Source organism: Dromaius novaehollandiae, chromosome 5 (genome assembly GCF_036370855.1).
Source record: "Dromaius novaehollandiae isolate bDroNov1 chromosome 5, bDroNov1.hap1, whole genome shotgun sequence".
NCBI lineage: Eukaryota > Metazoa > Chordata > Aves > Casuariiformes > Dromaiidae > Dromaius > Dromaius novaehollandiae.
Genome location: NC_088102.1, coordinates 37,541,770 through 37,569,494, shown reverse-complemented (window position 1 = coordinate 37,569,494; position 27,725 = coordinate 37,541,770). Strand labels below are relative to the sequence as shown.

At 39.1% G+C, this 27,725-nt stretch overlaps 2 long non-coding RNA genes across 3 annotated transcripts in view; one reads left to right on the top strand and one right to left on the bottom strand.

The window, feature by feature from the left end:
• Positions 1 to 2,988, bottom strand: part of LOC112980611 (uncharacterized) — a 30,072-nt gene extending 27,084 nt beyond the window's left edge. The window contains exon 1 of the long non-coding RNA XR_003258463.2: positions 2,895 to 2,988. This is a non-coding gene — a long non-coding RNA (uncharacterized LOC112980611). The remainder of the gene's footprint in view (positions 1 to 2,894) is intronic.
• Positions 1 to 27,725, top strand: part of LOC135328482 (uncharacterized) — a 79,712-nt gene that overhangs the window by 16,046 nt on the left and 35,941 nt on the right. The gene's annotated exons all lie outside the window — the stretch shown is intronic.

The window sequence follows — 27,725 nt, the reverse complement described above, 5'->3', positions numbered from 1 at the left end:
ACAACCCCTGCAGTTGACTCTTGCAGTGTACACAGACTCTGAATCTGCTTCTGTATTTGCAAAATATTTACATATACCTAAAATTTTTAAATGAAGATGAACCAATGGTTTTCTCTTATTTCTGTTATTTTTCCTACTGTGCTTTTCATTTGAGAGTAAGCTATTGTCTCTTCTGCCAGGCACATCAACAGAAGAATTCCATTTCACTTCTGATTGTACCCTTTATTATTCTTATAATGCTATCTGAAGGGAAAAGAAATGTTTAGATTCTGTGATTCAAAGTGAAATTTTCAGTGCTCCTCAGAATCACATTTAGAGTTACAACATACGTATTAGGTTGGACATGACAGAACAAATAGGGGATCCGATGATATCATGTGTACTTGAACTTTAGGCTATCAAGGCATTGTAGCTGACTTAAGTTTGCTAATGCAATATATCAAACTTGCAATATATCACATTTCATGAATAGAAATTAATATATTTTCCTGTACAAAGAAGGTCTCAATTCATATAACACTCCAAGTTCTGTGTGCCCCACAAACTGCCAAAGGACAGTCGTGCTGTCTGTGACAAATGTGAAGTGTTTTGGGGGCCTTTTTTGTGGGCTGGGGGAGAAGGACAGGGATAACCTCACTGCCATGTGCTCATGTTGCATGGGATTACTGAGGATGATTTCTTATGTGTCACCCAACTGGTTCTAGACCTCATTTCACTCTGCCTTAAGCTACAAATCCTAGGTGACATAGGGACCCTAGGGATAAAAAGACATCCCATGTTATTTGCACCGGCCTCTGTAAGGTAACTAGAAGTGGTACAGTTGTTCAGGGATAGCACAAACCATGTGACAGGCTTAAAGTAAAATACAGACAGATTTTGCTTAATAACTAAGCAAAAAAAGACATGAGAAGTGTTGATAGCTGTGTTAGGAAGAAGAAAATACAAAATAGCTTTTAATCCCCAGCTTGAATTCTCTCTCCAATGCAACAAAACAGTAGCAAAAGAGAATGCTGCTAAGAGACTTCTCTGTGCGTCTCACCCGCAAGACGAAGTAGTGTTACAAAAAATGTACGTGTCACATGGCACAAGCTACTGACTCCATTGGCTATTGTAAATATCGAGTACTGTAACTGTAAATAAGTACATTGTGGTAGAGATAGTCTCTCAAATAGGATCTTTCATGTCATTTTCCACTGCAGAACAGTTCAATTTCCATGATTCAGTCTTTGATCTCTCTGCTAATATGAAGATTGTTGGCCAGTACTAAATGGGTCAGTAATTTTGTACTGTAGGTACCTGTTTACAGAAGCTGGATTGTTCACTTCAGAATCAAAGAGAATTATTTACTGATAACTTCAATAATTATGATTTTGGTTGGATTTGAAATTATCATCTAAAGTTCGAAAAATTCCTATCACTGCACCAATTCTCTAAACTGCATTTCTGTCCCTCCCAGCTGCCTTTTTAATTACTTGTTTTTGTTTCTTTTTGGGAAATGCTTGTCAGTGAGTTACAGTACAGCCTCTGAATCATCATGACAGAGTATCTTTTCCTGCATTTTCATGGAAAAAGAGGTAGGGCTGCTTTAAGGGGCTTATTAAACTATGTGCCCCTAAGAAAGGTTGTATAAACACTATGCCTTTCACCTGAGCTGCTTTTATGTCTGTATTAATTATACTAGATCCCTTACACCTTGTACTTTTTTTCCTGCAAGTCGTGATAAAGAGAAAAGTGGCAGGTAAGAAATACAGTTCTACAAGTATCTGTTTCATGGCAGTATTTCATCCTTGAAACTTTTTTTTACTGCATATAGTTTGCTCATCTAAAAGTAGAACTCAGACAGTGCTATTAAAACAACAAAAAAACCCAATATAGATTAGAAGACCAATAAGCAATCCTAAAACACAGTTGCTAAGGGTTACTTAGATGAGGAAGGTGCATATCTATTTAATTCAACAGATGCATCAATTTAATAGCTACCATTTATGAGCAAATGTATAAAGGTGTGTAGCTGAAGATGCAGAGTACCATGCCCCAAAACTGTCATGCAGGGGAAGAGAACTATTTTCTTTCAGTACTTTGATTTGTTTTTATAGTATGGCATCACATTCTGCATGTGCATTTTTTGCAATAGTAATGTTTAAGTCCGCTGCATTTTGTCATTTCCTGATAAATGGCTGTGTAATAATGTATCATCATCATTATACATGTTTGCTGCCACACATCCCTTTACTGAAATAAGGCTGTTAGTGATGTTGGCATTTCTGGAATAAGAGTGTCATGTGGTGTTTTATTGTTTTACAGAGCAGGTTCAGAAGTCTTGTCTTTGAATCCCTGATTCAAGAAAATGTAGGAAAAAGATTGGACCAGACTTATGCTAGCATGAAGATTATTCTGGATCTAAACCCGAGAAACTGTTTTGAAATGCACTGTTCAACAGTGTGAGATCACTAGAATGCTGTAACCTTATTTTTACTTTTTTTACTGGAGTAAATAAACCCTGGATTTTGGATTCTAAATGCAATCTATTTTGAAATTTTTAAATTCATCCTTGGGTGGAAGAGGATAAGACTTTCAGAAGTACTTAAGGTTTCTGAAAGTGTTCTCTTGCTTTTTTGTGTCTGTCTTATTTTTCTTCTGTTAATCAACCCCTCCCACACACATTTTTACAAGCATTGTTCTGTTACAGTCTACACAGTATGGCCATTACTTTGTTTTACATTATTCTCACTGTTTTTCCCATTTTGAGTCCTTCCTTTCTACATTAACCTGAGGAAGACCAGTGAGAAAAATATAAAACAAATGTAAAACTGAGTCACAGAATTCCCAAATGATGTTCTTCCTTAAGAAATGTCATTAGCATATCTTTTTCTCTACTCTGTTCCAGAGCATACCTTATGGAGACAGGTGGCATAGAGAAATCTTGGGTGTTTTTGTTGCCTTTTTGTGGACAGCTGGCCCAGATCATAAGAATTCCACAACCATCCAGTGTGAAAAAGAACAGGCACAACAGCATGAATTTAGGGGAAATGGTTGATATAATTGAGAGAGCTGAAAACTGGAAAGATAGTAAAGATGTGATGAGGAGAAAAGAAGTACAGCAGACTTGGTGAGAAAAGAATTAGCTTGTGTAATCTCTCCAGATGTAGTTACATTACTGATCTTCATACATGCTTTGGTATCTGCTGTTTCCTGGCTCTACTACAATCCACTATGGTGAAAAGAAATTTAAACAAAAAAATTTTTTTAATTCTTGGGTATTTCATATCAATATTTTGAATTCCTACATATACCATTGTCCCCCTCTCCATTTATTTTCCATATATCTTTTCACATTTCTTTTTGTATATTAATTTCTCTTGGTTAAATATATCCTGTTCTAATAATACAAATGCCATTTCCAGTAACAACTTCTTTTTAAATATCTCAAGGTTTTTGTGCTCAAATAGGCAATATCAAGGGAGAACTTTTAAAGTCACTTTCTAAATCCTACATAAAAATGTAATCTTAGTTAATGCCATGGAAACAAAGCAACTTTGTCTTGCAGAAAACATCCAACTTCTTTACTGGAAAATTCTCTTTTAAGGGGCTTTCCGGCTGTCTTGCCTAACATTGTGCATTATTAAGATAGCACAAGCAGGGATATACAGCAGTAAGTTTTAACCCCAGACTTTTACATTTAACTACTAAATGTGCTCAGTTGAGGATACAGTATCTGGGATGCTGCTTGAGGCTCATTTTTGCTCCAGTTGTTTTCTTTATTAAATATAATTTATGTATTACTTAAGGCCCTTATCTTCTGTCTGTACAGTCATAAAAACTTACTTAGAAAGTCTTATTCAACACTAGGGCTTCATATTAGTTTATCAAGTACTCACTGCCATGGACCAAGGAAAGGTCCCTCTCTGTCTGCCCTCTGCTCCTTCCCACATGCTTGTGTCCTCTGCTTTGCACCAGAACCAGCTCTTGCACAGCCATGCAGACAGCCAGAGCATGGAGCAAATCCAAATGAAAGTCAGCAAAAAGATACCCTTACTTTTCCACTGGATCATCTCCTTGAGCTAGCTGTGCCCATGGCAGGGAGCAGTGCTCTGCTAGTGAAGGGGAGAGGGGCAGGGAACGAATGGTCCAGGAGGGGGGAGGATGTCATTGCCCCTTGGGCAGCAGGGTGACCTAGGACAGGCTGAAGCTGGCTCTGCAACTACATCTCAAGGTAGCCAGGCAGCAAGCAGCATAGAAATTCAGCAGAGAGCTGTTAAATCATCTACAAAATAAAAGCTTGGCTTACAGTTTAGGTGAGAGCTGAGGTAACTGTATCAATAATTACAATCCTTGCCTTTTACCCTAAACCTCAGGCTGACGCACAAGCCAGAGCTGTGAGCTTTGTTTGTGTTTAGGAGGTAAAGGGACTATGAAAAGTTAATATTATGCAACAAGAGAGACTCAGGAAAAAGTTTTCTGAGACAAAACATAAGTAAAATTCTCAAGCTAAAAAGTCAGGTATTGCTATCACAGATCCAACATTTAGGTTTTACTGGGTTAATGATTACATGGTTCCAGGTACAAGGAAATTGCTACATAAGCACTGACAAAACAGATCCCTGACAAGGGAAAGAAAAGCATTATGCTGTAGTCTTTTTAAATTGAAAAGAGTGAGAGAGGATGCATACAGGATAATGCTTTTTTATTTTTCTGTTGATTCTGAAGCTTCCATTTGCAATCTACTTAATTGTTCTTTTTGTATATAGCAGTCTGCAGCAGCTTATACACTGGGTGTAGCCAAAAGGCCTCATGAATCTTACATTTTAGGAAGTTGTATTAAAATGTTATAGAAATTCAGAAATAATTTCCTAGTCTAGAATATAGAGCAAAACTATTTGAAGCCCCTCAAATTCTAAAAATCACAAAAACCTGGTTCTTCATTACCATGAAAAAATCTTTCACTGACATTTATAGATCCAGCTGTGAAATGTATGTGTGAGTGTTGCTAATTACATTTCCTAATAGATTTAGATGTTGTTTAGCACAAATGCAAATTACTGCTTAAGGTAAAAAGTGATGGGGTCTTAGGCCCCTGGACTGAAAACATTAAGATGGGGCTAACTGATGGACTTGGTCTGTAGAAACCAAATTCAACACTGCATTTTGACTGCAAATTCAAGTTATGATACATAATACATACAAAGGAGATGCTGCTTAAATTACTAAGTAAAGTTTTATGAGACCCCAAATCTGATATCTAATCTTAACTTGCAATACCTTCCATTATTCAAGAATCTAGAATATGAACAGAGTGACTATTATACAATAAATAAGGATAGAAGAAAGAAGCATTAGCAAGCAAGTAGGGAGAGACCAAAACTATAGTAAGAGAAAGACAGCAGCTGAGAACCAAAGCAATGCAGCAGAAACAAGGAAGCACAGCTGTGAGAAGCTTCAGGAACCTATGACTGGAAAAGTGGAGGTTACTCCAAGTTTATTTTAAGATGCATTAACAGAAAGTGTAGTATCAATGCTCAGAAATGAGAAAGAATGGATGCTGCAGGTTACATTTAAGTTTTCAAATCTAAGGTTTTTATACCATGCTTTGTGACCCAAAGGGAGGTAATACTCTGAAAATTGCTAAACTGGTTTTGCTCCTATTGTCTAGTAGGAACAATGGGATACAGAATCTCACAAAGTCTGACATTTTTATAGTGCTGCCTCAAAATGGAAATAGAAATCTTAACTTCAGCTTTGGCTGTCCAGATTTGGAAAGTTTGGCCTAAGGCCTCAGGTAGCACCTATATGACTTGCTCAGAACTAAAATAGCCAGTCAGAATGCTTAAAATACTTCCTTTATGTATAATACCTGGTTTACATGTATTTTAGTATCTGCCAGCTATAAAATTATCCATTTATTTTAAAAACAAAGTAGCCCACTATATTTAACCTGTTTTTAACAGTAAAGCATTGGCAAGATATTTTGACAGATGTGACACTGACTACATTTGATGTAATAAGATGTAGGCTCCTCTTTGACTTCATTCCAAAAGACAACATATGGAAGAGATTTTTTCATTATTATCATCATCTAAAACATGCCATTTTTATCACAGATCTGAAATTCATTTTTTCCTAAGGAATACACAGATCTCAGCTGACAGGCAGCACTCCAGTCACAAGTATTCCAGAGACAGTAACAGCTAGTAACATAACTTTCCAGCCTTTGTGGGTGTCAGATACACATGAATAAGAGGTAAACTAAATATTCTTGGGAAATTTATCACTCTGCTTTTTGGGGGAGAATGCATTTATAAAATATAATAGAAAATATAATGTAATGTCATAATAATATAATTATGTAATAATATAATGAAACAGGAGTCAAAGAGTCTGTTTAAACTCATGAGTGTTGCTCTACAATGTTTTATTTTATACTCTGAATATTATAATTCCTAAATAAGTTGCCTTATAAAACCAAAAGTATTCTGTAGTTTGAGTAGGTGTGAAGTCTGTACCTGGTTCTGTCCCTACCAGTCTTTTAGCCAACAACTAGACTTCACACAATAAGGAATCTTGTCTCAGGTGTTTTGTGATGATATCTATTTAAATTGCAGTAACAGTGTTCAAGTGCTTTTCGAAACAGAAGGAAACATCTGCTTCTTCACAGAAGATGCAGCTCTTCTCTCCCTAGAATAGGATTTAGGACACTACCATTCCCAGAGGATATTAATGATAGATAACTGTATAAAATGAGATAGGCTTACGTTTCAGTGATTTTTAGATCACCTAATGTTGCAGTTTAAATGAATTAAACAAGTGGGGTGCTGATACTTGTACTTAATCTCATGACACTTTCTGCAAGAATTGATTTGTTAATCCTGGTAGTCTAGTCAGTAATCAAAAAATAAGGTTATTTTTGAGGTATAGTTCATTCAAAACATTTTCTTTCTACTCAAAATTCTCACATTAATTTGTGTGTATTTGTGAATTTATGTGGAAAATGTTTTCACTGTATGAATATCTCATGAACGGTTTATGAATATTAGAACTTCTACATTGAGTTTAGTCATTTAAGTGATACAATTTCTGTACCCTAAGTGACTTTTGCAGCTTATGAACACATTTTCCATTTAAAATATTATGTGTGATAATCAAGTTTGAACATATGTGGGGACTATTTAAGCTTTTGCTTAACTTCATTTTTACAAATGAAAGTAAATCTTGATTGTTTGAGCTCAAGTGAGTATAGTGGGTTTTTTTTTTTAACATTGCTCAATCAGCTAAAGTAGTTGCATTCTTTTGACCTAGATTCTCCCTGCAATTTCATTTCAATACAGCCTTTTTCACTTCATTTTCTAGACTGCTGTGTAAAGTTCCTGTGTGCTGTGAAGCAGCTGTCACAGTCCACTCCAGAGATAGATGCATTTCACAGGAATAAAGCTATTAAATCATTTGGGAACCTTTGATGAAGTATATCCCTGTTATGTAAGATTTTTTTTCCACATGCATTGTAATTATAGAATACAATTAACCATTATGAAACCTAATAATATATTGCTTAAAATTAGGCATTTACTTACCTATTTATATGGTTAAATAGAATAGTTTTATTTTCTAAACCTGTAGATCTGATTCTTTTAAAATCAATGAGACACATACTTAACCCTCACTAAAATAAGTAGGGGCCTCAAATTGCTATATTTAGACATTCACATTTGGTAATGTTGGCTCTAACACATCTGTGCCTGTGTTTTTGGCCATTTGTAAACACATTTCTTCCATTACAAGGTGCTGTGAGGGTAATATAGTTGTTTATAAAGTGCTTTGAGATGATCAAGGGAAAGACAGAAGTGCAAAGCAGTTCAATGCAGCTTCTGTAAATATTGATCACGATCATCATTGAGGCTGTGTTGTCTATAATAATAATTTTTCTTAGTGAATATTTTTAACAAACTTTAATTGAATGTCTGAAAACAGGTTTGTTCCTAGGGCTTATAGATGGGAAATGCAGGATGGGTGGTACTCAGATATCAAGGAAGGTTTTACACTTGAAGATGTGGTGGAAAAATGGACTCTGCAGCAATGAATGATCTTGCTTCCCCAGTGGCTGAATTGCTTATTGCTGGCCAGCACTGCTAATTTAATCCATCCCTGTGCAATTAAGAAACCCGTCTCTCAGGGTGGGAATCAGAAGTTAGTAACATCTTGGAGTTCTTCTACTGTTGATGAAAGGACTAACAGGAAAGGCAGAGGAAGGAGTTTGAGGGCAAAGGGGAGGGAATAGGATTTTAAGAAGGGGAAGAACATGGTCTTTGTGTTTTAGATGGAAGGTTTCTGTGAAAGCATAAGTGGGAGGAAGATGTGAGGTCTAAAGCATTCAAGAAACAGAAGAGTACTGAGGAACTAAGAATGCATTTTCTCCCTGCATAATGTAATCTGGAATTATTGATTATTTCACATCAGAAATTTTCAGCAAAAGCATCAGAGAGTAAATATTACCAACACTGTTGTAGAGTTACTAAATATTATATATCCCTAAGCAAAATTTCTTCTTCTGGTATTCTCAGCTCACATATTCACTGCCTTTTCTTGTCACCTAGGAGAGTTTTAGTCATTTTGATGAAAAATCCATTTATGAATCAACCTGCAACTCATACATTTAGAGGAGAGCAGTGCATCTTGCCAGGCTTTTCTTTTTGCCAACACAAATGCATGATTTCAGTCCTTCTAGTTAGCTTACTATTCCACAACTGCAGCATTAGTGTCTCTAACATACTTTTCCTCTATAGTAGTTGCATATTCTCCTACTGGAGAAAGCTACCTCTGCCAGCTCTTTGGTGATGACATCCTCCTGCGCTCCTTTTCCAGAGACAGAACCAACCTAACTGCAAGGATGCCACAATGTCTGAAAAGAATCAGTCCTGAGGGAAAAGACCAGTTCAAATTCAGCTTGGGCAAAACTGAAGTGATACTACCCACTATGTGTGAGGTTACCCCCCACCCCAGAAGTGTTTTTCTTTCCTCTTAGCCAAGGACCTGACTCTGGTAATCCACAGACTGATCATCTGCCAGCCACATTTGAAAGGCCTACCCTCTAAAGATGTTTTCACACCACAAGCAACTTTAAAGGGCAGCAAGAAGCATGGGGGAACAATCTGTGAACAAAGAAAAACAGTCCATCATTCATATGACTATCTCAGATACCATCTCCTCTGCCAGAACATTCATAGGGAATGAATCGTAAAGCTCATCAGGAGTCTACCATATACACTTAGGTTACTAAGTGTCCCAAAGAGGGACTATAGAAGACACCAGAACAAGTAATGTTCTCAGACAGGATCTTTCTGTGTGAGAACATCCATGATCCTTTTAAGAAGTTATTCCAGTAGCTAGTTTTATTTAGTAGATACAGAAAAATACAGCAGAGGTTTTTTTTTTTAAAACAGACAGTTTCTCCTAGGATGTTTCTCCATATCCTTAAGTCTGAGTCTCAGTGCTTTTTTGTAAGAATGTTATGGGGAAGTTCATAAAACAGTTTATGAAGAACCAATATCCAAAAACTAATTCTTCTGATAATAAGTATGAATCCATAGTGTGTTCAATATACACAAAGCTCATTTGTATAGCAATGGGTGCCTCTTTTTATGGGTACTTTATGCAACATCAGTCCCTGTTCAGTATTATTCAGAAATGTAGTTCTCAGAGTTTGAGAGTTTTTTCTTATACACACCTATGTTTTACTTTTTGCAATTTAATTCTATTGTTATGAATTTCATTTTTTCCTACTTTTTTGTTTTTCCATATACAGGAAACTCAGACTAGGAGAACTCCAGCATTTTCCTAGCTCATTTTGTCCTGAGGCAATCCCATACAAATGTTTGACATTGCTTAGCAGTTTGGTTGATTGCAGTTAGGTTTGGGTCCATAATCTGAGAGAACAATCCTCACATTTCTCAAGTGGATGAGAAGGTATTCCAGAGATTCCCATCAGACTGAGTCAAACTGAGGTCAGAAGGAAAAAACTGGCAGCTGAATTAGCATACATCTTGTTAGCAGCTACACACTGGAACCAATAAGTGACATGCAGTGTACAGACACAGAAGCCACTCAGCAAATTAAATTTGCAAAAAGCAGCAAGTAAAAAGGAAGGAGGCATAGTTAACCTCCTAACCCTACTTTTGTAGGTAACCCTACTTTTGTAAACCCTTTGTTTTAGTAAATCTATTCTAGACCAAGCTCTGCATTTTTTTAAATGATGTTTCCATTGACTATACAAATGTATAGTTTAAGAGATAATTGAGCTGAAGATTAAAAGAAAGTGTAAGAGTTGCAAGTAGCTGAAATATTACAAACAGTGAAAAGCAGAACTAAAAGGAAAAAAAATCAAATTAAAATAAGATATGCATGCAACTCATTTTCTCTTCTGTACTGCAGGACTTTCCTAGCTCTCTTATTTTTGCTCATAGAATACCAGTCCATCTGGCAGAGAGATGCATCTTCTCTTTTTGTGACCAATGTAACATGAAAAAGACATCCCAAACCAACATCAGTATTTTAAAAAGTTTAGTTAAGGCAGCACTTACCCATGCAGCTTACAGCTTAAACTCTTGTTGTTTTAACCAAAATACATAAAAGTTATTTTACAGTGTTTTACTACCAGGTATTCTTTCTAAATAAGAGCCTGTGAGGTTATTGGTGCTTGGCCTGATCTGTACAGGATTCATGTTCAAAGGGAAGAACAGACCAGCAGCTATTGGCAATGAAACAGAAACAAAGTTCTTTTCAGGTTGTTAACTATACAGATGGCATCTACTCATTTGCTGCATCTTAATTCTTGCCCCTGGACGCATGGCAGCACATGTTCATCGAAGGGCAAAAGAGACCCTCATTTCACCCTCTGGAGGCTGCGCACATTGTACAGCTCATTGCTCCATGGATGGAGACAAAGTGGCTATATATAGGTGCGGCCTAGGGCAGGCATGGAGGCTGCACGCAAGTGCCCTGATGCCAAATAAAGCTGCTGCCTGTGTGAATCAGATGGTGAATCAGCAGCGCCTTTGCAGGGAGAGCAGCAGGCACAGCTGTTGCTAGGATACCATGCTTACAACACAGAAAAGTAACACAAATTGGGTTTCCTAAGTAAAAAAGCTTTTCATTGAGTCTTTTGGGTCTCAGAAAGTGAAGTGTCTGTATTTTGTTGTTCAGAGTGATTTTGCATTTGACTCTGCAAATCTTTCGATGATTTAAGAACAAAAGTTTAAAAATGTTCCAGTGCTATTAGAGCTGTCTGAAGAGTTACTTTCACGTTCTGTTAGCAGGGAAGATGCAGGCATTTGAACGAGCTCGAGCTTGCAAGGTTAGTTTTGAAACTGGAAACTGCTGGCAAAGCAATGGGGGAGAATCAGCTGCAGTAGTCTGGAAGGGCAAAGACAGACAGCTAAGAGCAGATCTAGTTGAAAAAAAATTCATCTTTGGGAAAGGAACATACTTCCATTAGACGGATGGTCATGTTGGTGGTGATCTTTATAAATTAACAGCTGGACATGGCACTGGGCTAGTGATGCTTCCCATTAAGATTATGCCTGGGTTTGATAAGAAGGCAAAACAGAAAAGCTTACACAGGAGCATGTGAGGTAAGGAAAGGAGTACAGGAGGCAGGATTTGTGGCATACAAGATCTCCTGTAACCCCTTTGTTGACCTAGAGGTGCACTGCTCATGGAGGAGCGCAGCTTGTTGGACCCCAGCAAAGAGGGGAACAGGATGTCTATGGGTATGAAGCAGGATCAATACAGTAACTGAGGAAAACACTGAGTGGATTCCTGAATACATCTGTGAGCATGGGAAACACTAATTCATTATCACACACATCTCCACAAAACATCCCCCCCACACCTCTATGTGCAGAATAAAAACACATATCAAAAAACAAACCAGAAAAGCACTGTGCATCTCCTTAACTGTGCTTACTTGGTCTTCTGACTTGGAGGTGCATATTTTATTTCTTTGCAATTTGACTAAGGAACTTTGTTTGCTCAAGTCTGGCAATACTGGAATTATTTCCCAACTCTACCATCCCATCATCTTCTTGCTGGAGGCTTGCTCTATCACTGAGATGGAACCAATAGTGATAACCAATATTCATCTCATCCAGGAAAAGCATAAAAGGAAGTAGAGACCTTCTTTGCAAACATCTGCTGACCCAGGAGAGATCTCATTTTGTCCTTGCAGCTTTAATTCTAACAGTAACTAGGAAATAATTCCATGGTACTTCCCAGAGATAAGAAACAAAGTGAAAGCTTTTTTTGTACTTAGATGTTTGACTGCAAGATCTGTTCTGCCCAGCTGAGGGTGATTAGCATAGAGCCCATGACCACATGCAGTCAGCACAATTTATCTGACCCTTGGTTCCATTTTTTCTTTGCTGTTATCAGTGAAGTGGCTAGGAAGCACATGATTTTTCCTGGTGGGGGAAGCCTGCTCCTGGCTGTTATTTTGGCAGGATGCCTGGATTCTTTCCCCACCACACTGGACTTGCTGCTTGTGACCTGTATACACATTTAGGTCCCTGCATGCTCCCCAGAACAGAGTGGCTCATAATTGGCTACACATGGCAAAGATTCATGAAACCTGCTCTCACCCCCCTCTTTCTGGGTTGGGCAAGGATTTGCAGAGTGCATGCAATATGTACAAAAAGCAATGGACATAGTAAACATACTTCAAGTTCAATCACATGGCAGAGCAGGGCAGTAAGCATGAGATCCAAGACCCATCCTGCCAGAAAAATTGAGGTGGTATAAGGCTAACAAAGCTGTTCATTTTGCTTTTCCTGTGGACATGACTGCAAGATGATGGAATTGGCTTGACATTTGCTGAAAATTGAGCTGTATCATTAACAAGTATGAGTGTTAGTATCCATGTACTGGGAACCTTCCAAGCTCATTAAACTAGGCCTAGGACTTGCATAAACATTTGGATTTACTAAAAAGCATGTGTTGTAGTTGATGGGAAAGCAGTAAGTTATTTCAGAGCTGGAGCCACTTTCCAGCTGCAGACATTGTCATTTGCATTTGAAAATAATGTTGTAAATAACACTATGCTACCATTTATGAGCAAATCTGTAATATTATTTCACCTACTGAAAAGTTGGGAAATCTGCCCAGCATGAAGAAAAAACTATTTCTGCCTGAAATAGATCATTCTTTGTAGCTTCAAAGATTGAAGAGAGATTTGTTTGTCCTTGGACAGCTGGTACCAACTACATGGATAGTAAAAATATAGCTTCTGTATTTTTAGAAGAACAGTTACTAGTCTGAAAGCTTGAAAAACAGAACTGAGGTCCCCAAATGTTTGGGTTCTGACCTCAGTTGTACTGCATTTCTGTTAATTCTGTTACAAAGCTTTAATGGCAAGAACAACTGTTACTATTTAAACAAAACTCAATATTTTGAGGTTCTCCTGCCTGCTGATTTGTAAAAAGAATAATGTTTTAATTGAATTAGAGATTTTAAAGAGCAAAACACCTTAAGGTAATTCTGCAGAGCAACGGGGAGATACCCAACTCTGAACTTTGGAAGTGTTAAGTTTGTCTGAAGGAAGGTGTGAAAACCGGATGACAGTTGAACAAGTAGCTCTTGATTGTCAGTTTATACAAGGAAGTAGAAAATAACAGTAGTGGGAGAGCAAGAGGAGTGAAGGGTCTAGGAGAATGGACGTGAATCTAGGAGTACCACAGCAGATATTCAAGCTGTTCAGCATGGACTAGAAATAGCTGTCTGTTACCTGTGGACTGTTTATCTCAGTTGCAGACTAGGTATGCTGTGGCTTCAGAGGCACTACAGCTGACTCAGTGCAGAGCCAGCTTGGGTCCACACAGTACATTAGCTTAGATGCAGTGCCATGCAAACACAGCTGTGCTATAGCCATAGCTCACTCATCAGTGCAGGCACTTTGGGTTGCACCTGAGCGCTAGCAAGACCAGACATTTCAGCTAGCAATAGGTGTGAACCCTCTGTGTAAATCCACTCAGGTAGCTTTACCTAACACTCCTTAACATATCCTCTAGTACCTAGAATGCCCCAGTGTGTGGCAGGCATCTAGTGGCGTGGGTAATGAAGAGCTGCTTGGGTATTTGATTCAATTGAATTACTAGCCACAAGCAGATGGCTGGGAAGAAAAGTGTCTCCCAACCATAAGGAGTTGGTCATCTGTCCTGAGCAACCGATAAGTACCATCTAGTAACTTTGTGGCAGAGATGGATTTAAATCAATTTCTCCATAGTGACATAACTGCCTAAACCATGGGACTCTTCTTTCTTCATCCCATTTCCATCACTGTCTGCTTTCCATTTTCCCTAACATTGAAGGCATGCTATCCCACAAACAGTGCTCCCCCAGCTATATAACTGCAGCATGCCCAGAGCAGAAAGGCTTATGGAGAAAGAGCTGAGCATAGTTTCATATATCATTTATGTTGCAGATATGTTTTATATAAAGCTAAATTGAAATTTAACATGGATTTAATTTCTATAGTCTAGTTCTTGGAAAAAAGGTATATCTAGTTAGCTGAAATTTGGAATCAGGATCCATTTACAGTGTTGGCATTTTCAGACTGGCCTCTATAGCATCTGAAAAACAGCATGCATTTTAGACATTGCCAAGGGTGGTAAACTGATAAAAAATTCTGCCAAAGTAACAGCTGAAGCAATGAGAGCTTTCAGTTCCTTACAACTCTATTTAACTGTATGCTTAGCAGCAACCCATTAAGCAGCAAGCAACCATGTGAGGGGATGCCAAGGATTAAAGGAACCCTATTGTGACAGTGGTGGCTTTTGCCTGCTGCCTTCCAACTGACAGTGCTTTCCAAGCTCAGGCAAAGTCAGTGACAACTCAGCAGTAGCAGCAGCAATTTAACCAGCAGATTGGCAGAAATAGGACCTGATTTGAATACAAGACTGCTCTAGCAATACTAATGGCAAGTCTAATTTGTAAACCTTGTCAGGAGAAAGATTATAGAAATCATTTATCTTTTTACACACATTCCTGTGTGTGTGCACATTGAGATGCTTCTACCTCGTAGATTTAGGAGTTTCTATTGAGCCTGTATGTCAGCCTCTATGGCTAACAAGCAAGAAGTTGTTGTGCTGCTAACTGTCACAGAACTGACCACGACAACAGCTCTCCCCCACTTCACAAGTTCCTGATGACTGTTACAACCTGATGGACACTGAGCATCTCTGAAACTGCCAGTTGCTGTAGCACAGCAAGCATTCAGTGCTCCAGACACTAACAGACTTGATAGTGGTGCTCCTGGACATTACCCTTCTAGCTGGCTTCACCAGGATTTCTAGACTTTGCCATCTCATCTCCATGTGGCTACATGAGAGCATACAGACATCTGCAGCATCTGTTAGCCATTGCAGATAATCCAGTGTCTATGTTAGTCACCTCTTTTCCAGACTGAATGAGAACAGTGAAATGACACTTAAGTGATGAAAACTTTGCAAGAGCTTTTTTGTTTTCTTGCTTTCATTTTCTTTTTCCCCTCCAAGTATTACACAGAAAAACTTGGCTGAATTTATGAAAAATGTCCTACTGTTGTTCCTTAAGGTTAGACTCAGGAAAGCAAACCTTTGTGTGTTCTTACTAAGACACTGTACTGCTCCAAAGAAGGAACTCACAAAAGCCCTGATTACTGGCTAACTGCTCATATCAAGAGGCTGATTCCCCATTAACATCTAATAATTTCCAAGGTCCACAGTAGGTTATGTGTACTGTAAAAAATTCAGGAGGCAAAACTTTAGGAAGAAGTCAGGGTGTGGAACTTTGCACAGTGAAGAGCATTGAGCTGTCGTGGGGGCCTTACAAGCTGGCAGGGCACTTCAGTAGCTGGAAGTCACATATCAGCATGATAGGGCACCAAGCTTTTTGCATGTGGTTTTTGCTGCTCCCAGACTTCTGCTCCAGTCACTGTTCCCTGGCACTCAACAATTTCTTAGGAATTTCAAGTGCTCAATCCCAAGGTCCTAACATTGTGAGAAAAGTCTTTGCTAATTTGGAGCTCTGGCTCCATGTGACAGAATGCATTAGTTTAGCTAGGAGCAAATAGTCTTGCAGAGAATTCTAGGTTAGAAAAATAGAACTGAATTGCAAAGCTGTTCTGGAAAGGTTAAAATCTTTGGAGGCAATACTATTACCTATGAAGTGAAGGCAGCTATTCAAAACAAGGTGTACATAAGCAGGACTGCAACACCAGTGTTCTCACATTTTTCTTGGTCCCTATTTTTCCTTCAATTTCCCCATCCTGCTACCTAGATTTTTCAAGGCAAAGATGTACCTGTTGACATCATGGGACAGCTTACACTGTTAAAGTAGTCACTAGAGAACTAGCAAGTGAAGCTAGCTCCTGACTTCCACAGCTCTTTCTGTTTGAGATCTCTAGAGTCCTCATTATTTCAGCTGGTTAATACAGGTGCCTAGAGCCTCAGTTAGAATGTATACACATGCACACATATATGTAAAATACAGATAAGAGAAAGAATAGATTTTCCCTGTGGGAGCAAAAGAGATTTCTTCTCCTTCTGTAGCAGCACTAGCATAGATAAGTACTTGGGTATTAGAGAGGCCCATGAGTATTGCTTTGGTTGCTAAGAGCCATGTATCCCCCCCAGATAAAAACAAATTGATGTACAGTGAGATTTCTGGCATTCTGAGTGCAACTGCAATATATTCATCTTTGCATGCAAATTCCCAAGGGAAGTATATACAACTGCAAGCGCATATATCTTCTCCACCAATGCTCTGCTTGCCTTTAATTGCTGGAGGAAAATCAGTGGTGCTTTGGACTCAGATAATGGTTTACCATGAACTTGTGTCCCCTTTGGGATGAGGGCATGACACTGTCAGGCTTATTTCAATCACTTCAGAACTCTACTGCCCATATTCCCAGTAAATTGGGAAGGACTCTGGGGTTTATTTGTTCAGCAGGTTCAAGACTGTAGTGTCTAATGATTATATCACCAAAATATAAAGCTAGGATTATGTTTCAGCACTAGTTTCTAAAGCTTTTTACCTTCAAATATTCTCAGCTAAAGTTTACAAACATTGGCTTGTGACTGTGATGAAGTCAGGCTGTTCTGAGAAGCAAAACAGTTACAAAGTAAATTTGGAGGTGAGAATTGCTTTCTAATCTTGTCTTCCATTCCTGCAGAGAAATAACTTTTGCTGCCTATTCTAAATAATTATCTGATGTGAAAGTGAACTGGTACTGAATGTACAGTAGACAGAACCCTGTCAAAAATATCAAGAGGAGACAGAAAGTGACCTGAAACTGAACTCTTCAAGTGAGAAACAAAACAGTCTGTTAGATGCCAAGTATAAGTCTAGATGGGGTCAGTAGTTCATTTGTCTTCAGTGCTGTTCAGCATAGGAAAAAACAAGACCTCAGCAACCTCTTCACAACCTCTTCCACAGCAAAAGAAAAGATACAAAGCTGGAAGTGTTCTTAACTGCCACAGAAGCAGTTCATCCAACTTCACCCTTAGACCTCAGGCATAGCAGGGTCATAGCTGAAACTCAGTCATTCTCATATTTGACCTCAACTTTCATTTCAGTTATAAATCCCAAGAAAATCTCTGACAAGCAAGTTTTGCTGGCCTGTGTAATCCCAGGGTCTGAAGGGCTTTAACTCCTCAACTCAGTCTTTAACTCACAATGCTACATCTTGTATTCCTGAATTACAGGTATCAGGTACTGTGGCTTCTGTGTCCAGTATGCATAGTTCTTCATTGCATTCTAGTATCTTAAGGGTCTACACCTAACTACATGACTGATTTACATAAGTCTGCTGCCCTCTCCATGCTTCCCTTTATTCATTTCTGTCCAGGCCCACACCTCTCCCTCTGTCTTAACACAATCAGTCTTAACTCACTCCAGCCAACATTCCCATTGCTTTTGGTGCAGACAATATAGATAGCATCTAGTTCTGTACACCACAAATATCATTCCTTCTGTCTAGATGGAAGGACATCAGCTTTACAAGTGTCCAAATACTGTATTTTATCTCTTCCAGTCAATTCCTCCATCCCTTAACCTGGATTCTTCATTATTGTCTAATGTTTTCTTTTAAACTATACATGTGGGCACAAGTCCATGAATACATAAAAGACTAGCATCAAAAGCTGGTGGGAAGCAGCATGGTTTCACATTAGCTGGCAATTACACTTTTCATTATAGAGCAGAAGGTAGGATCCCCCCCAAAAAAAGTCTGCAAAGCTTTCACTTCAGCATAGCAGCAGTCTATTCTGTAGTACCAGAAATAAGCTCACAGGTAGTGCATAAAGGGGGCAAATGTAATGAAACTATCATGTATTATGCCAAATACAGACTCAAAGTTGTCTGACTTCTTTGAAGTTTTCATTTGGAGATGTGAGGACCTTCTGGGCCTGAGTGAGAGCAGCACAGACCAAGAGGCAATCGTTATGGAGTCTGAAACACTGGCCACAGTATGATGCCTAATGGGCAAGTTCTCAGGGAGTATTTTGTTTCTGGCAAGCTCCACAACAAAGCATGAAAATGACATCAAGATGAGCCCCTGCAGATGGCAGCAGTACTTTAAATTTCGGTGTCACAGCAAGGGACTTGGTATAAGCTGAGCCAGAGTGCCTTAGTGAAGATGCTACTGATTGCCAGGGATCTCTGAAGTGGTATGTTTTGCTAGTAGTCAGCAGGCTACTGATGCTTTTTTCAGTTTAAAGAGGAAAGTTTTAATATCTACCACATAGCAGAAAGATGTTTGTGAGCCTTGTGGAATCCCTCCTGCTTCCCACCCACTTTATCTCCAAATAACACTGTAGGTGTTATTTCTTCCAGAACATTTTACATCCTTCAGGCTTGCAGCAGGGATTTGACTTTAGTCAGCTTGGAGTAGCACAGCACAGTAATACTTAACAGCCAGTTCAGTTGTGGCAAAGTTTTAGTGACCACTTAAAAAAATTCCTTCTGGTGGTGAATAACTAGTCCTAAAGACAGCACAGAGGCAGAATAATCAAACAAGACCAAATACTTATTCTTTGCACACAAAAAACGTTTGAAGGGTTATAATTCAGCCATCTTGAGTTTTGTGCTCTGTGCAGATCCTAAAAGCTCTGAATTTAAGTGTAAAACAAAAGAAAGTAATGTTGACAGCGACAGCTTTCAGCCTAAAACAAGGATTAGGATCCAGTTATGCCTACGCTGTACTTCAGATTTTGGCTGTTGTGTTTCTTCTCTACCCTCTATGCCCAGTTGCACCAAGCTACTGTTTTCACTAGCGTTGCTACATGTATCTACTTATATTGCAATTTATTTAGGGCAAGGGCAGTGCCATATTTTAGGCACAAAGTCTTTACACAGCAAGCACAATGGTGTGACTGATCCTTAGTGAATGCTTGTTTATTTGAACTTAGTTACTAGGGTTCAGGGTGTTTCCTAACTGAAATAAAAAGAAGACAATGCAAAGCCTATAGGGAGCAGTTTACTGGCAGAATAAGTAAAATATGGACTATGCAGTCCAAACATTTTTGATTGAGGTGTGGATTTCTCTAGGGTGATTTTGAAGCATATGGATAGGACAGCTCTGTTAGGTTATTCAGAGGATTTGTATTTGAGGCTGTAAACTTATACCCACAGCAAGAGTCTGTTCAAGTAAACAAATAAGCATATTCTAGCTTAGTTTGGACTTGGCATTTGTTTGTGTTCCATTTCCTGTCCTGTACTATTTATATTATCACTGGTTGCTTTTAAAAATTGTGTTTCAATAGCAGGGACATGATCCCTGTGAAGCCTTTGGGATCCTTCAAGATGAAAGGTGCTATGTAAATTGTTACCAGTTTTACTGTTTAATAGACTGTGAACTGACAGAAGACAGCAAGGGAATGGCAGTTACCTCTCAACATAATGTAAGATTTGCCTTAGGTGGGAACATTCTGTTTACTGAACACTTCGTTTGCCCTCAGTGGAAAACCAATGATGGCATTTGCTGTTTTTATAACAACCCAAGAGAATGCCACGACTCTGACAGGCTGCTACCCCCAGCAGCCAAATAGCAGAGGAGAAATGCAAGAAACAACTGTACTGAAATAACTCTAGCCATCATCACTGAATTCATCACATGGATCCATTCCTGCTATAGGTCTGTTTCCCCTAAAGCACATCCCTTGATTCCCCTCCCATAGTTGTAGATTGCTGCTGACTCTTTAGCATTCCCACTTTTTCCTTTTTTCAACTATGTAAGCTACAGAAGAGGACAGGAGAAAGAAGCAGAGGAGCTGTCCAAAGCAATTTACCATTCTATTACTGAACTACTGAGTAAAGGGAATATTCATAAAGAAAACTTGAAGTGTGGATGCCTAGATGTTTGGCGAATCTGACTATTTCTGCTTTGTTTCCATTCTGAAAGTCAGAGAATTGCACTATAACTAGCTATTTTGATAGACAGTCAGAACAGGCAGCAGAAGAGGGAACAAAGTCAAGAACAACAGATATGCTTGGAAACCTACATGGGACTAGCAGCACAACCCAACAGAAGATACTAACAACATCTATGCATAACAACTAGTTCAGGCAAACCTGAGTACTCTCCCACTAGTTGGTCTACTAGTACAGAACTAGATGAACCATAAAACCCAAGACCCTCTGAAAAGTAAACGTGTGCTGTAATCAAGAAACCAAACAGCTGCCGGAGCTGAAAACTGATCAGTGTTAAGCCCTTTTCAACCAGCAAGGATAAAAAGTGCAGATAGGGAGTCTGCTTAAATCACGTGGCTCTACATTTGTTATTGTACTGTGAAGGTCATTTGACTTGGATAAGAGTAATAAATTTCTCAAGCATCAAAACAAGTCATTCAAGAGGAAACAGAAATAGCTTCCACTATCTCTGAACAGGCAGTTTCTTTTAATTCTGAGAGAATAAAAAATTGTTAGGTGTGCCCAGTAGCAATGCAAGATCTGAAGGTATTCTTGTGAAATCAGCTGTCAGTACAGGCAAGAGTGATTAAACACAGCAAGATCTGAGACAGACTTTTCAAAAACCTTAGCAGTCAAATTTTGCAGACTGGTGTATGTGTAAGAATGCGGTTATTTGTGAATATGTATATATGTATTATCCTGATTAGGATTCACAGCAGGCTAGCTGGGAACAGCCTCAGAAGGCACTGCACTCAGATGAGGTGAAGAAAAAAAGCAGAACAGGAGTATACCTCAGGGCATAGCTTTTTACCCATTTTCAAAATTCTTAAGAGGGCTTCCCTATGTTCAAATTGCAGTTGCTTCTCTGGATAACTAGCACAGGCAGGCACAAATCAATGCATTTCACCACAGATTGAGAACTATTTGTGGGAAGGAAACAGCAAGACAGGTAGGTTGGTTGTTTGGGGTTTCTTTTTAAGAACTCTAGAATTTGTTTTTCTTGGTGTGGATACTATATATAGAAATAGTTTGAGTTAGTCCAAGAGCTGAACTCGCAGCCAAAGGATAACCTGTCTCAGGAATAAGAAAGAAAATCCCCTAAGCTGTTTACAGTGTAAGTTTGCAAGCCAAGAAACAGATGAGCCTGATACAAGCCATCTGGAATGCTACAAGAACTGCAAATATTGTTAAAGGGAACAGTGTCTGTGGACAGCTAGACCTTCTGAAGTGTCACATAGCTTCTCACTAAGTACAGAGTTACAAATCCCATTGCTGGACCATTGGCCTGATCTGCACTTAATTTTCTCAAGGTTTATGATTTGAGATCAGTTTTGATGGCTCATGGAAACAGAAGCAGGTTAAAAGTCCAATCTGAATCCAAGTTCTCTCCAAGTGTGATAATGTCTAAACTCAAAAATGTGATGGAGATTCAACTTATGTTTTAGAAGCCATCATATTTCAAGACCACAGAAGCAAGGTTTGTCTGAACCACATAGTCAAACTGCTACACTTGTCTACTACTAAACATTTTATTTTCTACATATTTCTTGACCTGCCCCAGCTCTGCTAGGATACATAAATATCTAAGACAAAGCAATAATATACATGTACCACCTTCTCTAGAGAAGAAAAACTGAGGGCATGTAGAAAACAGTGAACAGGTTAGGAAATAATTTGAACAAGTAGCTAAGCAGAAGTTATTTCTGAGGGAAAAAGTACTCAGCATGCCATAGTGACAGCTAATACCAGGGTAGCCTGAAAGTTATTTAAGAAAAATGGGGGGGGGAGGGTGCTACAGTACTTGAAATGGCAAGTCTGACACAGAAATAAGCTGTCACTATGATTTCTCAGTAAGAAGCTATTACTGCACAACTGGGGGCAGGGAGGTCAATTCACCTCCATCTTACACCAAGTATAATCTGTTAAAATAATGCAGACTGTACAAAGGGTTTTCTAGTGTCTTGTATCAGCACTTCCCAAAGTAAGGGAGATGGAGAATGCAGCCTCGTACAGGAATGCACAAGTGTGTTAAAGGGCCACCAAGACTGGTGCAGGGGACAGTCAGGAAAGCTGGCTGGAAGACCAGGAAGGAAACTGGTGCAAGAAAGCTGTCCAGACAGCACAGCAGGCAGGAATCATGGGAGCCCAAGGCTGCTGGGAGCCCTGCTGCCACCTCTTAGCTATTCAGCCATTCCTCCAAGTCACTGCTGTCCCAAGACTCTTTGGGGGACCCAACAGTGTTGTTTTGGCAGCTGTGAGCACCTTCTGCTCCTGCTCTTTGCCAATTTCTCATGTAAGGTCCTCTCACTCTCTCAGTCCTTTTCCATTTCCTTGCCTGTCCCAGGGATTTCCTCTTGGCTGCATTCCTTCCTCCATTCTTAGCTTTGCTTGCTACCCATTGACTTTGATTTTCCTTTGATAATAGAATCCTAGATCATAGAACAATTTCAGTCAAAAAGGATTTCTGATGTCATCATGTTCAACCTATCACTCAAAACAAGGCTACTTTTCATCAGGCTGCTCAAGGCCTTGTCCAGTTTCCAGGGGCCAAGATCCCACAGCCTCTCTGGCCATGTGGTGCAATATTTGATCATCACAAAGGATTTTTCTTATATCTATTGAGAACTTCCCCTGCAAGTGTGGCCCTTGCCTCTCATCCTTTCATTGTGCTTTCCAACAAAAGCTTGTTAGAAGGGCCTGATGCAATGTGTGAGTGGAATATGTACAAGGAGAAATTTAATGACCTATTTTATAGAACCTCACATTGCTTTGGACAACTCTAAAAAATACACAGCATGGGAAACTGAAGAATCAGGCATACTGTCCTTTTATGTAAGTTTACTGTAGTTGCTCTAAGACTTGCAGAGGACTTTAGATGCAAGGCCAGACTGTATCTGATGGCAAGATGGGCATGTCCAACAGTATATGTTCTTTACAGGTTTCCTCCAGAATCATGATCTTTTAGTATCTTTTAGTGAATGCCAATTTTAGTTGACATACTAGTCCTAGCGCTTTCAAAGATTTTCTTGAAAAAAAACTTGTAAATCTGGTTTTCTGAAAGCATGGTATCATTTTGTCACCTCTCAGGTGAGTTTGTCCACCCTGAAGGCAGATAATCCTTTTGTTAATTGAAGTGTTACACTGCATTGTAACAGATACCATGGTGAATCCTTGGACAAAGCTGTCCCTTTCCTTGCTGCTGTATTTTATTCTTGCCAGTATCTGCCCCCTCACCTGGTTTATCATACAAGGCATTAGGACAATCACAGCAGGCAGTCTCATGAGGAGTCCATTCCAAGTTTTACAGTGTGCTTAGTACAGGTCTGGACAACATATTCAGAGCTTTAGTCCATCTAGGAAAGCCTGCAATAAGGTGGAATTTTAAAGACTTAGCCACTTTAGGTTACTACCAAATGGCCCTCAAATTTATTACTTTTCTTACTACCAAATATGATCATCAGACAAGCCAGCACCATGTACTGTTTCACAAATCTGCAGTGGAAACTTTGATAACCTTTCTAGGTTTGCTTCAGCTTGTTTATATTCCAAAGTATTTGCAGTTAAATACACTCTATTTCTGGTACAGCAGGCTCAGTTACACTCAGTGATATGAAAATCATACCCAGGTAAAATATGAATATAATCACATAAGTTCAGTTCAAATTTAGAGTTACTATAGTAACTCTGAGCAATGACCTAGCCTGGTGATCAGCCCTTGTTCTTTCATGCAGAGTGCCACAACTCTAGCAGAGGTTAACAGCAGAGCCTAGGCCTAAGATGAGTTAGTACTCCCAATTTGCAGTACTAACTCCAATAGCTCCTCTTCACAGGAAACAACCATATAAACAAAAAATTTCATTGTGTATTTCTAACAGATATTTTGAGATCCCACTCTTACTTTCTTATTTCCTCTTCTACCACTTATTTCTCTTTTAAATCTAACTAAACTTACAATGATGAATGAAACCATTCTAATGCTATTCCTATTTTTGACTGCAGTTTTCCAACACATGTTTTTCCCTGCCCCACCACTGCTTAAGTGCAAACTAAGCTGTTTATCTTTTTTCCAGTCCTTTGGCACCTATTAAGAAGGAAGAGGCCAAAGACTGTCCCTTGGCACTGCCTGGGCATACTAGATGAACTCTGTGTTGCTCTATTTCCTTCTTTCCAAGTTATTCTTTCTGCAAGACTTTCTTGGAAGAAGTCAAAGGAAGGAAGAAAAAGACTTTCAGGAATAGCTCTTCAAGTTCATAGTATTCCCATCTCCTATTAGTATACTTGAGCTGTTTTATTGCACCCATCAGATGGGGAGCTGTTAGTGCCAAGGAAGAAAATATTCATCTAAATCAACAGAATAAGCCTACTGGTTATGAAAGGAAAGAGGTATATCTAAAAGTGATATTTTCCTCAATTTTTTTATTCAACCTTCACAGGTTTTAGACAGGGTTAGAATTTAGTATAGACACTAAACTGATAATACAATAATCAGTTTCTTACTATCCAGCCTCCAAACACTAGGTTCAAAGCTCTGCTGCTATGAGACCCCTCTTCCTTCTCATTACCTGTTTTGGGGAGTATCATTTATAAAAGCTTCCTGGGTTGCTTCCAAGATCCCAGTTGAGGCTATTCTATTGGATCTATTGTTCTGTTCTATCTTATTATCTCAGTCCACTTCCGAGATCTGAGCCATACACTAGTGACCTGCTTCCTGAGATCCAGGCAGACCTTTGCATCCCATTGCATTTGTTAGAACAGTAGACAAATATGCCATCAGTAAATATGTAATGGCTCCTAGTTATTTCAGTTTGTTCTCCTCAGTGGTAGGCTGGCAGTGTTCATCCTTGCTTAGCAAGATTAAAAAAATCTTCCTCAGTGAGCAGACTCCAAGGAATGAGACTGCTGCAGAGATGCTAGAAGACATCAAGAAGCATTTGCTAAAGTTTCCTACCCCTGCTAAGAGCTCGCCTGCGAGTGGAAATTTACCATGCTTGGACATTGTGGAAGGACTCCTGGTGCAAGTCTGGGCTTGTGAGAGCTTTATGCGCATACAGAACAGTTACTCCCTAATGCCCATTTGGTTTATTTTTAAGTACAGACAAACCATAGCAGTAGCTCAGCCAGAAGCAGCAACAAAAGTGCTAGAGTAAACAGGGTACTGACAGGAGCTGGTGTTTTACACAGGAGGTCACATAGCCCTACTTTGAGCTGGATTGTTTTAAGTGTTTAGTTGCTGCCTGGAGCACTGTTTACAGTAGTGCTCCCTGCTCTGAGGTGAACTGCTGTTAGCAGCAACAGAAAGTTTTAGTTAAGAAAATTAAATATCATTAGACACAGCTAAAGAAAAGCTGTTTAAGAAAATTACAGTAGCACTTTCCACTTCTATAGAAATGCCATAATTTGGTCATCAGGTTTCTACAGATTAGACAGTAGTTTAGGTTCAAAACTGAACTTAAACACTTTCTAAAGGGCAAGATAGCCCTCCAAGTGCAGTTTATCTAGAGATATTTTCAAAACAGCTAACTGGTGCAAATGATGTCTCTAATGGCTTCCTACCAGTCTGACCTGTGGAAACACTTTCCCATCCCTCAGTTTCGTAAGTTTAACCTGGAGTTTTAGCCAAACATCTGAAAAACTGTACTACTAGTAGGAACATCAGTTTAAGATTGTCAGTGCTTCACAAAAAAGTAGCAAGATCCAACATTTTAGAAGCCAAATTATCCATGCAGGAGAAGAATAATCCATTCTGACTTCCTATAGGCAACACAACAGGTCCTTGAAACAAATATTTTGTAGAAGTGGTGCAAACAGACAATGAACTGTCTGGCAACATCTCTGCTGGGAAAAGACTGGACTTCATGCCTTGCAGATTTATTTTGAACTCTGTTCTTTTGCACCTGTTTCACTCACAGCTCCAATCAAAAAACTTCTGTATAATTTAATAAATCTTAAATGACAACAGCTTTGTTATATTTCAGTTTAGATACCTTATCTGTCAACTTGATCTAGTCCTAAAGCTTCCCCAATTCTTAATAAACCTTTCTCAATTAAGCACACAGACTTTAATTTTTACCTTCATGCCTGATCCCACATGTGGTATGGTCAATGCTCCCTGGTCTTTGTAGTCTTCTAACAGCTTGTATTTTGAATCTAGAGCCATGTCCTTACCTGTATCATTCATACCCATGTGTTCCCTAAGCACTGAATCCACCCCAGAGACCATCTTCTGGAGTTTGGTAGGAGAGGTACCAGTCTTCACTGGCAACACAGCCAGAAGTCTGTCTGTTAAACTAGCATATCTCCCAGCACCATAGCCTTCCTCAGACCATTAACAAAGACTTTGAAGGGACATCTTTAGCACAAGATGATACTCATTTGGCATATTTTGTCCATTTTATTCCCTTCTAGTTTGATGCCTTCCTGCCAACAGCTATTCCACCTTAACGGTACAGGGCTACTAGCTTGAATGTGAAAATCTGATGTCCTTGAAGTCTTAGCACTGTGCCTTCCTATCTCCAAGATCTTCTAGTTAAAGGGGCTCAAAGAGTAGTAATTTGCCCAAGGCCCTCAGATGTGCTATGGGCACACTTACATGCTACCTCTATATGAGCCACAATCATATGCTACCTTTGGCAAGCAGCCTATGACATTTAGGGATTTATCATTTTCTCAGGAGATAGGCATAAGAATCCCATAACTATCTCCATCCACAGATGGACTTGCTTCACACAACTAAGCTCCTCTTTGCTTTGGATTTGCAACTTAGTTTTGATCCTCACACTGAAATGCAGATCTGCTCTCCAACCACCTTCCATGATTGCAAAGGATAATAGTTGTTCCACCCTGATGCCAACTGCTGCAGTGAATGGATACTTGTCAAAGATTTAAAGCAGCAAATTTAAACTGTGATTTTTGATCAGGATTGAAATATTTAATTTCAAAGCCTACTCCTATCATTTGAGTATGAAAGAAATTTATCTTAGAGGTTAGTAACTGAAGAAAGTTCTGCTGCCAAAGGTAGAAAGGACTGAAAGATACCTGAAAGCCAGGAGTAGGAAGGGAAGGACTTTGAAGCCCATGAAGCTGTTGGAAGATGCAGAGTGTCCCATAAGGAGCAATACCACATGGCATTCTGACATGCTTGAAGAGCTAGTAAAAGCCTTAGGGAACAGAAAATTGACTGTGGTACTTTGCACCATCTGTACAGACCTAACTTCCTAATGAAGCTTACTTGCCTAAATCCTTGGCTACTAGATGGTGTTTGTAGTCTTACTAATTTCTCATCAGGAGACATGAGCCTC